The sequence below is a fragment of the Echinops telfairi genome, unplaced genomic scaffold (genome assembly GCF_000313985.2).
Source record: "Echinops telfairi isolate 266 unplaced genomic scaffold, ASM31398v2 ScPeMD7_52;HRSCAF=179, whole genome shotgun sequence".
Classification (NCBI taxonomy): domain Eukaryota; kingdom Metazoa; phylum Chordata; class Mammalia; order Afrosoricida; family Tenrecidae; genus Echinops; species Echinops telfairi.
Window position 1 is genome coordinate 535,555 of NW_022103950.1, and position 12,636 is coordinate 548,190.

A 12,636-nucleotide genomic window follows, 5' to 3' on the forward strand; every position below is an offset into this window, starting at 1 on the left:
CTGTGTGCTCTGGTCAGATATATCCTTCTCCCGAAGCTGCAGATTCAGTGCCATCGTTTGAGGTACATTCTTCTCAGGGGAGGGGCAGGCATCCACTTAGTATTTGGGGCTGGGACCAGCCCCCTAGACCTCTCCACTGATTCCCTACTCTGCGCCGGCATGTTACACTTTGAGTTTTAAAAAAAAATTGTCCCCCTTTGTAGAGTTATTGATTTGTTGCTCAACTTTTCTGCCATGAGTTCATTGTGTATGTTCTTATCATTTTTTCTTTGTTTTTATGCTATTGTATTCTAGGTCTTTGTACTTTGTACCTCTTTTTCTTTTGAATTAGTTTTCTTTATTTTGATAATCTTGTTAATAATTGTTTGTTTCCAAACAACAATGTTGGCATAGACAATATTTTCTAGGGTGTTCTAAGGGGGAAATTATCAAATAAATAATGTACATTAGTAAGTATTCATTAGAATGAAAAGATTCAAGATACATCTGAGGGTGTGGAGAATATTTGGGACTCAACATGATAATTTTTTTCTGCATTAAATATTTCTAACAAATGGCAGTACGTAGTAGCTGAATTGTAAACTGAGATCTGAACAATACATAGTACTCTGAAATCTGCCTGGTGAAAGATAGACAAACCCCATTCCAATGAAAGGAAGGCCTGGTCAGATGCATGAAGGTTCCCTAGAGTCTGTGCTGACAAGGTGGGGAAACCACAGCTTCTGAGAGGAAAGCCTCACTGACTTCATTCCCTTGCCACTGTGAAACCAAGGTTTGTGTCTGGGCTCACACTGATTTCCCCACTGTGTATCTAGCACAGTAAAACATGGCTGTGTCCTCAGGATTCACAGAGCTCAGTTTTAAGTAAACATGGTTCTGGGAGGTGTCCCTGGTGATGCTGCCTCGGGACAGGAGAGCTGGATTAAATTTTGGCCCCCATTATTCCATATTACCCCAATCCACTCCAGACCTTTTCCTGGTGCCTGATGGACCCAGGTCACATGATAGCTGGTTAAAGAGAATGCAGAGACAGCACAGGTGAGAGACAGGGTCTGTGAGGGCTTCACCAGTCCAGGGCCTGTCTCTTGTAGCTGCACCTTGGCCAGGACACCTGGGGATAGAGAGAAACAAAGTGAGTCATGTGCTCAGATGCTGCACTTCCAGACTTCATGCATGAATCCCTGAACCACTCACCTCCCAGAGTTTCCAGACAGAAGAAAACCCACACGTTTCATATTCATGTGGATAAGATGCATGACACCCAGGAAATGCTCTCCAGGGTGAGATGGAACATGAATATAAGTACATGTGGGTTCATCTGGCTGCCTATTAGGCATTTTCATGTGGAAGGTGCATGGTATGTAAAGGTGGAAAGGGCTGAATGGAGCCCCTGCCTCTGGGACTCACACTAGAAGAGCGATGCTGGTGGCATCCTTGGGAGGACACAGACCTCTCTCTGAGGTCTTCATTCTACCAATCAGGCGAACATCTGTGAAGATTTTAAGTTTAATGTAGCTTTACATCTATTACCATGAGAAGTGCACAGATGATCTGGTGAAATTAAAGACAATTTCTATCCTTACCATGTAATGGAATCAAGACTAGGCCTACCTGAATCTTTTCATACCTCTGACCACATAGGGAAACAAGTGTATATCATCCCTAAAACTCCTTTCCCCTATAACATTTCAGAATATTTGAGAAGGGATAAAAGATACTTTGTCATATTCTATATTTTATATTGGAATAAAAAGGTTTCCTAACAACAAGGTTATTTGTAGGGTTAAAAGAAACCACAAAAATAATGTCATTTTTCTTCCCATGAATTAGTACCTGTGTGGGTGTTGGGCTCAATGTATTCAGAGAGCCTTCTGCTGACAGCATCCCATCTCATACAGGAGAGGTGTTTCCCAGACTTACAGTGTCTTTCTTCTGTGGGTCGCGCAGCAATATTTTCTCTTGCCCTAAGCATTCAGACTATTTGTCAGGAGTGTTACTTGGAGTTGTCTCTGCAGATTTTCAAACATGGGCAATGGAGCTACCATAGTGGTCAGCACAGCAGTTCTAAATGCTGTCTTTATCCTGGCTCCTGTGGGTCCTTAGTATCCCTGCAAGTCAACTTTCTCCCTGAGGTCAGTTTTATATCTTGTCTCAAACAAACACTCCCTCAGTGTGAAAAGCTTTAGAGGTAGAGAGTGCTATAAGTTGCAAACATTCTGCGTTGGAAAGAGTGGAAGGAAGTATGATCTACAGACATAGCTACTTATATAGATTTTGATATTGAGATTTAAGCCACAATAAAATACTGGTAAAAAGATCTGGCTCAAAGACAATAAAGATATTCAACAGGGTTTAGGCTGCATTCTTTACAGAGGAAAGAGAAAGTATTTAAATCAGACTTCTATTCAAAATAATTGAAACAAGAAATTTTTAGTTAATTATTCAACGTTAAGAGGAAAGTTTCTAGCTAGAATTATTTTCGTGGGGTGTGGTTATGTGATGTGTGAAAGGAAATTTAGCAGATGTTGCTACTTGTTGAAAACAATGATAATCTAATGCCACTGAACTACACTTGAGAAGAATGCTGCAAATATTATTTTGTTGCATATGTGTTTCATGAGGAAAATATGTTAAAATATATGACAGAGAAATTTTTGCACACATAGCTGGAAACCGAGGGAAATTCTTGCCAGTACAACATTTCAAAAGCTGTTTAAAATATTGAACAGGTAAAGAGATTATGATATAGACCAACAACTGAATTTACAAAAAAATGTTCTTAATGACATAGTCAAGGTCCGCAGAGGGAGGAGAGTTCCCACTGGTGATAATCCCTAGCTCCCTCCTGCAGATGATTAGATCAGGCCAGGTGGAGAGAGTCTCCGCACTGGAGAAGCAGAGGAGCACTTGGAATCTTCAAAGAGGGGGGCCAGGAGTCAGTGGAGGTGTTTCTATTTTGTTTTGAGAAAGGAATCACAAAGCTCCTCATGCTTCTAGTAGAAATGGGACCTGGCATTTCCAGTTTTCCTGGCAGCTTTCCTGCACAGGCCAGGTATCTTTCAGTGCTGGTGAAAAGACTCTAGCCTGATCCTTTTCTGAATGTACACCCCACCTCCCAGGGGCATCCACTATAATAGCAAATTTACACCCCAGGACCACGCATAAAGAGCGGATCATTCTGAGCTGTACAGGGAACCATGGTCATAAGCACAATAAGAGTGTATGCTTCAAAAATAATACAGAGTCCATAAGGGACTAATATACTGATTATAGTCCTCCCTTGCCCCAAACCATGATAACCTCTGGAACTACAGACCAGTATTTTCCATGAACATAGATGTAAAAATACTCAACAAAATCCTGGGCAATAGAATCCAACAGCATATTAAAAAAAAACCCATATTCTCAGGCCAATGAATCAGGACAGAGAACCCAGAAATTAAAACATCCACATACAATTGATTTTTAAAACTGCCCAAAAGACATTAAATGGGAAGCAGGTGCCCTCTTCAATAAACGGTGCTGGAAAATCTGGATATCCACCTGTAGAAGAATGAAATGAAATATCTCGTTCCATGCACTGAATCAAACTCAAGGTGGATTAAAGACCTCGATGTAAAATCCAGAGCTATCAGGATCATCAGTGAGAAAATTCGGATATTGCTAGGAGGCCTAGTTCAGGGAATACATGGGCTGGCAGAAATATCAAAGGAAACATACTCCATAGAAGATAAAATAGATGAATGGGACCAATTAAAAATAAAGCACGTGTGTATATTGACAGAGTTTATTAAAAGAGTAAAAACAGAGCCCACAAACTGGGAAAAGATATTTAGTAATGACATATCACATAAAAGACTAATTACTAAGATCCACAGAATTTTACAAACGTGTATCAAGAAAAACACAAATCTTTGATAAGATGGGCAAAAGGCTTGAACCAACAATTCACACAAGATAACAGTTGAATGGCTAATGAACACATGCAGAAATGTTCCAGGTCATTAGTCATCCAGGAATTGGAAATCAAAACAACAATGTGATACCCCCCAAAGCCCAGTATTGTACCCCAATTTAAAAACAAACAAACAAACAAACAAACAAAAAGCCAGAACAATAAATGGTGGAGAGGTTCTAGTGGAATAGAGACACTTATCCACTGCTAGTAGGCATGTAAATATGTACAGCCACTATGGAAGGAGTGATTTTGACATTGTTAGTAGGCATGTAAATATGTACAGCCACTATGGAAGAAAGGATTTTAACATTGGTAAAATGGGACATCATTGATAAAACTCATATCCTGGCAAAATAGCCACATGACAGCTGAAAACTGTATACTCTAGCTTGTCATGCATTCTTTCCAAAAATCAGGACTTCTTTAAAACGCCGCGGGACACGGGAAAAATTGTTAAAAATCGGGACTGGAAAGCTGAGTCAGTAAATGAATAAGCATCTCAGCACTAGCAGGGGTCTCCACAGGGCTGCTCCAGCACCCAGGGCTGCATCAGGATAGGTCCATGTGGCTTCCTTCTCCTTGGGGATGTCTTGTAGGAAGTCAATCTTGCAAGCTGAAGCAGGGAACTGCTAAGGCAGCTGCACCCTGGTGAGACCATCACAAAGCAAGAGACCTGAGAACTAGAAAGGCGAAGCTCAATACCCATTTATCCCTCTGCCTTTCAATTAGCCCTACATGTGATTATCGGCCAGGTTGGCACAATTAACTAATTCAGAGTTCTTTTCTCTTTTTCTATTAGGTGTGACAGGAAATTAACAGATGTTTGTAATCATTGAAACATTGATAAATCTAATGCCACTGAATTATGCATGAAAAGAATGTTGAAAATATTTTTTGCAAATATATGTACCATGAGAAAAATAAGTTAAAAATAAATGACAGATATATTTGTTCACACGTAGTCAGAAAGTGATGGAAATCTTGTGGGCACAACATTTCAAAAAATTCTTCAAAATATTGAAAAGGAAAAGAGTTTTTGATATAAGCCAGAACCTTGAAATTATGAAAAGTATTATCAATGGAATAAGTAAAGTCTATATTTAGTATATTATTTGTTTAATTGCACTAAAAATCACCCTTAAAACAAGAGCACTAGCCATACATTATTGTATAGTTGTAGCAGATGAGAAAGTGAATAGATTAACCAGAGAACAAGGGAAGTGAAAGCAGAATTGGAAATTGAGGAAGCAGACAGTCTAAGTTCAGGGCTAATTTTATCAGATTTTGTAGGAGACCCAGATGTTTTTAGGACCAGATGTGGGAGCCTGGCTTCTTGAATGTGAGGATCTTGCAGGTTGACTGCCTTTCCCAGGGCTTCTGGATCCAAAAACATCCTTTAGCTGCCGGTGTCCTACAACACACTCTGTTTCTGCTGAACACATGCTAACATTCCCCTAAACGGATGGTCATGCACATTACATGGAATATACAAAACAACAACAACAAAACCGACTCACATCCTTCCAGTAGATTTCAGCTCACAGAACAACCCTATATCTTTGTCTTTGCTGGTGAGGAGAGTACAGTGTTCCTCAACTGCAGCACAAAGAAGGGGTGTGTGCAAACCACCATCCCTGCCCTGGTCCCAGAGTGAAACCGCTGGCTGTGAGGATGGGTGACCCTCTGGATGATGAGCGGGCTCTGTCTCTCCTCTGTGTAAGCAAACCGCTGTTTTTATATTTACTAGTTCCTACCCGCCCCTCCCCTGCCCTGCTAACTTGTGCTATGGCATCCTCATCTTTCCTAGTTCCATTAGATGGAAACTGAGGTAATTAATTTCAGAGTCATAGTTCTACATTATATGAATATGAATTCATCACTAAGAGTTATCCTCAGTTAAGTTCCACAGTGTGTTATGTTGTGCGTTCATTTTTTTTTCAGTCTAATACAGCCATCCAGGGTATACAAAGCATTGCATATATATGCCATAGCTATCAATGATACAAATAGCAGTTATATATAAAACAGGTATGTATGCACACATATGATTTAGTGTATGCATAAAATCTATAAGTGAATGAAAATTACAATATATGTGGAGTTTTCTGGTAAACATTTAAGAAGAGGGCATTCTTGGAGGGAAGGAAATCCTAGATACTAACAGGAAGCTCCTTGCTCCCAGGTCTCCCCCATTGCCCGGGCCCCAGAAATGTAGTAGCCCCTGTGCTTTCCACGACCCACGTTATCACTGTAGACCAATGCCATGCATGCAGTATGTGTGTTTGGGATGGCACGGAGTTCTCTTTCTGATTCTCTCCCACATGAATGGACAATGGTGCCCTCAGTGTGACTGAGCTCAGATGCAGGATAACTGATTTATGGGCATTCTTCTGGAGCTTGAGTACCAGCTCCATAGGGATGGGAGGCTGATGTCTGCTACTAAAAGATATTGCTCACAAATACTCCAACCTCTTCTGCAGGTTTTGGCAGATCCAGCTCTGGGATTCTGTAGTCACCAGAGACAGCAAAGATTAGGTTGAGAATCTGTGAGAGATTTGTCAATCCTGGGTCCAAATCTTGGACAACTAGAAAGAGGGAAAATAATGACTGATGACAAGTAATGGAAACCTTATTATGTCAACCCATTTTGGGAATCCGGACACTACCAGAGAGAAGTAACCGCTGGGCAGAAGAATCACAGGCAATTCATGACTACGGACAAGGTCTGTGGATCCTGGACAACCCTGCTCATGATGCAGTGCTTTTCACTATGTTTGAGATTTTATCTGGAAATTGATGAGATGTTCTGCATCTTGGAAGCCCCAGGAATGAAGTAGAGAAGATCCCAGTCTTCTCAGAAACTGAAAAGAGAAAGTCTGATCCCATCATCTTCGTTGTGATAACACCAATCCCAAACTCACTGTCATTAAGGAGATTCCGAATCATAGCGACTCTGTAAGACAGGGTATATTTTCATGTTGATAAACACACTCAGCCAAACGAAACGTGTAACATGTTAGCAACACCACTCTTGCTGAGAGAAAAGACAGGAGATGCATCAACGTGAAAGGGGCTTGCTTTACTTGGATCAAGCAAGGACTGAGCCAGAAGATTCCCCAAGGAAAGCTCCTGAAAAAAAATGGTGGCAGTGGTTTACAGATTTAGCCAAGGAAACCAATATGTAAATGTAAAGGATTATGGGTATGAAACAGATTTCACAGCATCCAGGGATGGTTATGAATAGGTGTTAAGTTGGGGTTAGGATTCTTTTTTTTTAAAATAAAGTCATTTTACTGGGGGCTCATATAACTCTTACCACAAGCCATCCATCCACCCATCCATCCATCCATCCATCCATCCATCCACGCATCCATCCATCCATCCATCGTGTCAAGCAAATTTGTACATTTGTTGTCATCATCATTCTCAAAATATTTTCTCTATATTTGAGTCCTTATTATCAACTTCTCATTGTTCCCCTCCCTCCTCACCTGGGGTTATGATTCTTAACAAGATAGGACTCTTTGTACTTCTTGGTTCCAAATGTCTTTTTATTTGGTGTGATGATGTCTTTATGGTGACTTGGTTCCTTGAAAAAGTCCTTCTGTTCCAAGTGATCTGTGACCTGAAGGTTGGGAATGTCTATTCTGACATGTTTGCCTGGCCACTTTTGGTCAAATGGATACTCATTTGATGTAATGGGATATTTTCCTGAGAGGAAAGGGCTCAAGAGAGACAAGGTATCAGGAAGGAAAATGCAGAATAATTATAGGCAATAAATGGGGTATTCCAACATCCTGTGGCACCATCTCAGATCCTAAGGGGAGGTTCCTGGGACAAGCTGTGGAATTTATATTGCTACACAAAGTTAAGCAGGTTGGGGCCTGGCCTCAAACAGAATGTCCAATGTTCATAATTGTTCTTACACTGTAGTTAGAATCTCCTTAGCTATCATATTCACAACAAATATAATCTTGTCACAAAAATTAGTTATTGAAGATAACTTTTTCAATCCCTTGATGTTTACTACATTTTGCTCAAATAAATGGTAAATTTATTGTTATTTATTGTTTGTTTTCTTTCTTTTTAGGAACTTGATAGTGATTGGTAGATATCAATGGTCAAGAAATGTACATATTATTTACTTTTCTGTTCCTCCTTCCAAAAACAAACAAGAGCTTTGGTTAAAATTCAAGAGTTTATTGAAGGAAGAAAACAATCTAGGAATGGACAATAATAACTGTAAGGAATCACAAAGTCCCACAATGAAAGACAATTTTCAGAGTTTAAATACATGAGGATTCTGAAAATTAAAAGAAAATTCCAATCCTTTGAACTTTACTACATTTGGCTCAAACAGACAAGGCAATATCAAGGCCACTATATAAAGACTGAGTCATGTAACACTTTTTGTTTTGCTTTGACTTGAGCTATTGGGAGAGAGAGTGAATGCTCTTCCTGGTAGCCTGTTGTGAGCGGAGCTGGGAGGAAGGTGGGTGTCTGGAGTCTTCATGAAGTATGCTTACTTTTTAAAGTCAGTTCAAAATGAAAAGTACTCATAAACAACAACAGAATTGGACTCCGGCCTGCATTGTTTGGTCTTCTTTACATTGAATCATAATACATAATGACCTCTGCAATCCCTGATCATCAGCAGCAAGGGTTTCAAGTCCTCACTTTCAGCAGCAAGAGTGTATTATCTTCACATCACTGGTTGTTAAGAAGCCTTTCTCCAGGCCTGATGCCATGTTCTTCCTCATGTGTACCTGACTGGTATAAGGTCTGGGATCCACGAGCAGTTGGCGAATGCCACAGCGCCACCACTCCACCAGGAAGTTTCTACAAAGCTGTTTCCTGAATCAAGTTCAATGCAGGCAACTGAATCAAGTCAGAAAGCAAGCAAAGATCATGGCTACTTATAAGGAAGACGTTCTAGTAATATTGGGAATGGCCTTGGTGAGGAAACGGCTACGAAATTTGAGCTGGGGAATTTTTTTTTTCTATTATGACAACGCACCTGCTCATTCTTGAAGGGAAGCAAGGGCTGAACTCTGAGAATTTCATGAAGAAACCTTACGTCATCTGCTCTATATCCCTGCGGTTAATCAGTAGTTACACAGAGGGCCACTCCAGAGAACCCAACCCAGTCAGAGGCATCAGTGTCCCCACGTGGGGAGATGTCTCCCTGTCATGTCAGTGGCCTGTGTTCTTGTTCTCACTCTCTAGGAGACAGCAGACACTATGTCCTCTGGTGCTGAACTGAGAGGTGCCTCTGAGACTCCTGCTCTGCAGCTGCATCAGGCTGAGGGTTTCTGCCCCTCTCAGGAAGGGGTTTCGCTCACTGTGTCTCTTGCACAGTAATACATGGCTGTGTCTGAGTCCCTCAGGCTGCTCCACTGCAGGTACATGGTGCTGATGGAGTTGTCTGTGGAGATGGTGACTTTTCCTGGGAAGGATGGGTTGTACCTGGGATCAGATTCACCGGGATAAATCATTCCTATCCATTCCAAACCCTTTCCAGGGATTTGCTTAATCCAGTGGATCCAATTCCTAGTAAAGCTGTACCCAGATAACTTACAGGAGTTCCCCAAAGACTCCCCAGGTCTCTTCAGCTCTGATCCTGACTGCACCAGCTGCACTTGAGCACAGACACCTGTGGAAATAGGATTCAGAGATGAGAGATTCCCTCTTCACACACACCCCTCCATTCATGTCGAACCCTGTGGCAATCCTGACCCGGGAGAAGAGCAATGAGGAGAGCTAGGGTGGCAGAGCCCATCTTGGAATGAGGATGGAATGGAATCACACTGTCGTCCCCAGATGGGTGGTGAGAAAGCTTCCCCTGTGGAGGTAGCCTGTGGGTCTAAAATGGATGCCTTCCACTTTGCATATTTCTGCCCTTCCCTCCATGTCAGATTCCTCTAACCTTAGAACCCTGGACACACAAGGTAGGGGGAGGAGCTGGTTTTGGGACTTCTGGGAGGGACAGAACCTGATCCTAGTAACATCACACACGCACGCACGCACGCACGCACGCACACACCTTGACCACAGACTGTATTGAACTGTGACTTTCCACTCAGTGCATCTCTCAGTCCACACTTGGGGGAGCATGTTTGAAACCTGGTGGGAGGCTGCAGCCCAAGCAGCCTGGGGTCCTCACAGATGGTCCCTCCTTATTGTCTGCGGGGTTAACTAGAGAAACAAATCCAGACACTCACATGTGTGTAAAAAAGAGATTTATATCAAAGGACAATTGTATATTGAGAAAACATCCCGACCAAGTCCAGATCAAGTTCATATTAGCCCATATGTTCGATCCTAGTCCATAAATTACTCTTCAGACTCGCGCAGCACATGCAATGATGCTGAATGCAGGAAGATCACAGGCTGGTGGGGCAAAAGTCTTGAGGATCCAGTGGAAGCATCTCAGTGCCGGTTTGGGTCCCTACATGGCTCCTACAGCTCTCTGAGAGTGTCTCCTCCACAGGAAGGTGAAGCAGAGAGGGAGTGTGGCCCGCCTCCCAGGAGAAAGAGAGAAAGTTCCCAGAATCCTCATGAGAGGACCACAGTCAGAAGCAAGTATCTTCAGGCTGCAACCTGATTGACAGGCTAGACTCTACCCCTATACTTATTTATCAAGTTAACACGAAATTATGTAACTGCCATAGAGGCCATTCCTCTTGTCTGAGATGAGGTGTAGTGATTTCTCACTGATTCACTATTGGGGGAGCGGACAACTAACTCATTTTACCATCTCATTCTCATTGTTACTCTTTGTACAATGTGAGTGTTTTCATAAGTAGCCAGCTACATCTTACATGAACTTATATTCTCTTGTACATTTAAAAGAATTGGAACAAAAAGATCATTTTAACAGGATTATATTTTGCTCATTTCTTCTCCTTACATAAACACCAGCCCTCAAAACATAGTGGAAGAAAAATTGAAAAGCAACCAATTGAATAATATAAAAGTATGTGAACTCTTCCAAAACCACACAAAGCCAAGCAATACAATCTTTAAACTATAAGGAAATATTATCTTTATCACATAAGTCTGATATTATTCCACAAACTAATTCAATGTTTTCAATTAGTTTGTAAGATATATTAGGGATAGATTAACAAGATTAACAGAAGTTGTAAATTTTAATTAAAAAAATCGGCACTACAATAAAAAAGAGAGCCCATAAGATCAAGAGATATCACTGCAAACTTGAAATAATTTGAAGAATTTAGTATACATTTTCAGAAAAACACTTCCTTGTCTGAATCATCCTAAAACAACGCAAGAGCTTAGGGCTCATGAGAACCCACTAACCTTTGGATGTTCTTCATTTAAAGGCCACGGCACTGGTTTTCCAGTTTCAGCTAGAAGAACCTGGGTACAAAGCAGAAGGGTTGAGAAAAGGTAGACATGATTTTCTTGATGTTGGGCCGTGAGGCACCCCTTGCACTCATCCCCCTATAACATCTATTCACATGGAGATTACCACCACTCTGTGCCTATGTACCCACTTTGGGTCCTCTTTGGAGCCCTGCAACTCCATTTCCACTTTGCACCCCTGATCAGTTTTGCTTGGCCTGTCTCATCCTCCTCGGTGTCAGGTATTAGCTACTTATTCTGCAATGTGAGACATGGATGCACTGATGCCGGGAGTCTCTGCATGCACGCATCAGAGAACTGATATGGATTGACATATCAAAATGCCACCCCAAATCTAGAGAGAGGTACATGTAGAGAGGCACAGCGGCGATCTGCTTAACAGGATCAGAAACCACTGAAACCATGTATTTGAAAATATATGTACACATAAATTAAAATGTGATAAATTTCTAGAAGATGAGTACTGATTGCTGTGACTGTGAGAAACCACTGGGGCCAGTCATTAGTGGAGCCCCATGTTCTGTGAGCCTTCACTGTAAAACTCAGCCAGGTTATCAAGTGAACATTCAAAACACGTCCTCGTGTTTCAGACACTGGAGAGGAAATCCATTCTAAACTTGAAAGAAGGTATATATATTTTTAACTTTTCATAGCTGGAGGTAAAATGTTTCCCTTATCAACTACACACGCCACATCCTACCCATGGCACTGAAGTGGTGGGGATTATGATTTAGAAAGGAAAGAATCTGCTCCTCTGAGGAGAGAAAAAAAGACATAGCAAACATTAATATTGTCTATCTCTTGCCATAATAGCCTAAATCCTCAGAACACTTAGCTCTGAGAAGCAGGGTGACAAATGTTTCTACCTCGCAGAAATAGTAAATAATATCAAATTCTCATTTATCTGAATTCACCAATTTCATTTCATCATCACCTCTGTGCCATTAATATTTAGGCTGTGTAGCATTGTGACACCTCAAATTTAACTCATTAGCCTTATTCAAGGTTTTCATATTTCATTTTATATTGAAAACTGAACTGAGTATTTTTTCAATCACACAACCAATCAACATTCTTTAGCAAATTGCTATAGCTTTTCCATGCAGAACACATGGTTCTGGAAGTGGAGTGCTGTATGAACCAGAGTCCTTCTTCATAGAAGAGGAGACCATGGGACAAAATGCTCTGCAGAGCACCTTGAAATCTGCAAACAAAGAGCGGGAAGACTAAACAGAGGATCACATTCTACTAGGGAGTAGGTCAGGTGCTGTAGTGAATAAAGCAAACAT

The 12,636-nt window shown here is 41.2% G+C and overlaps 1 long non-coding RNA gene across 3 annotated transcripts; it reads right to left on the bottom strand.

The window, feature by feature from the left end:
* Window positions 1-8,142: 8,142 nt before the first annotated feature.
* On the bottom strand, window positions 8,143-11,671 carry LOC123521727. Of its 3 annotated transcripts, XR_006680090.1 has the most exons (3): window positions 11,282-11,671; window positions 10,002-10,153; window positions 8,143-9,611 (listed from the first exon to the last, which is right to left on the bottom strand). It is a non-coding gene; the product is annotated as an uncharacterized LOC123521727 (long non-coding RNA). The 3 variants fall into 3 exon arrangements; XR_006680089.1 differs by lacking the exon at window positions 10,002-10,153; XR_006680091.1 differs by lacking the exon at window positions 11,282-11,671 and having other exon boundaries at window positions 10,002-10,211.
* Between the last annotated feature and the right edge of the window lie 965 nt (window positions 11,672-12,636).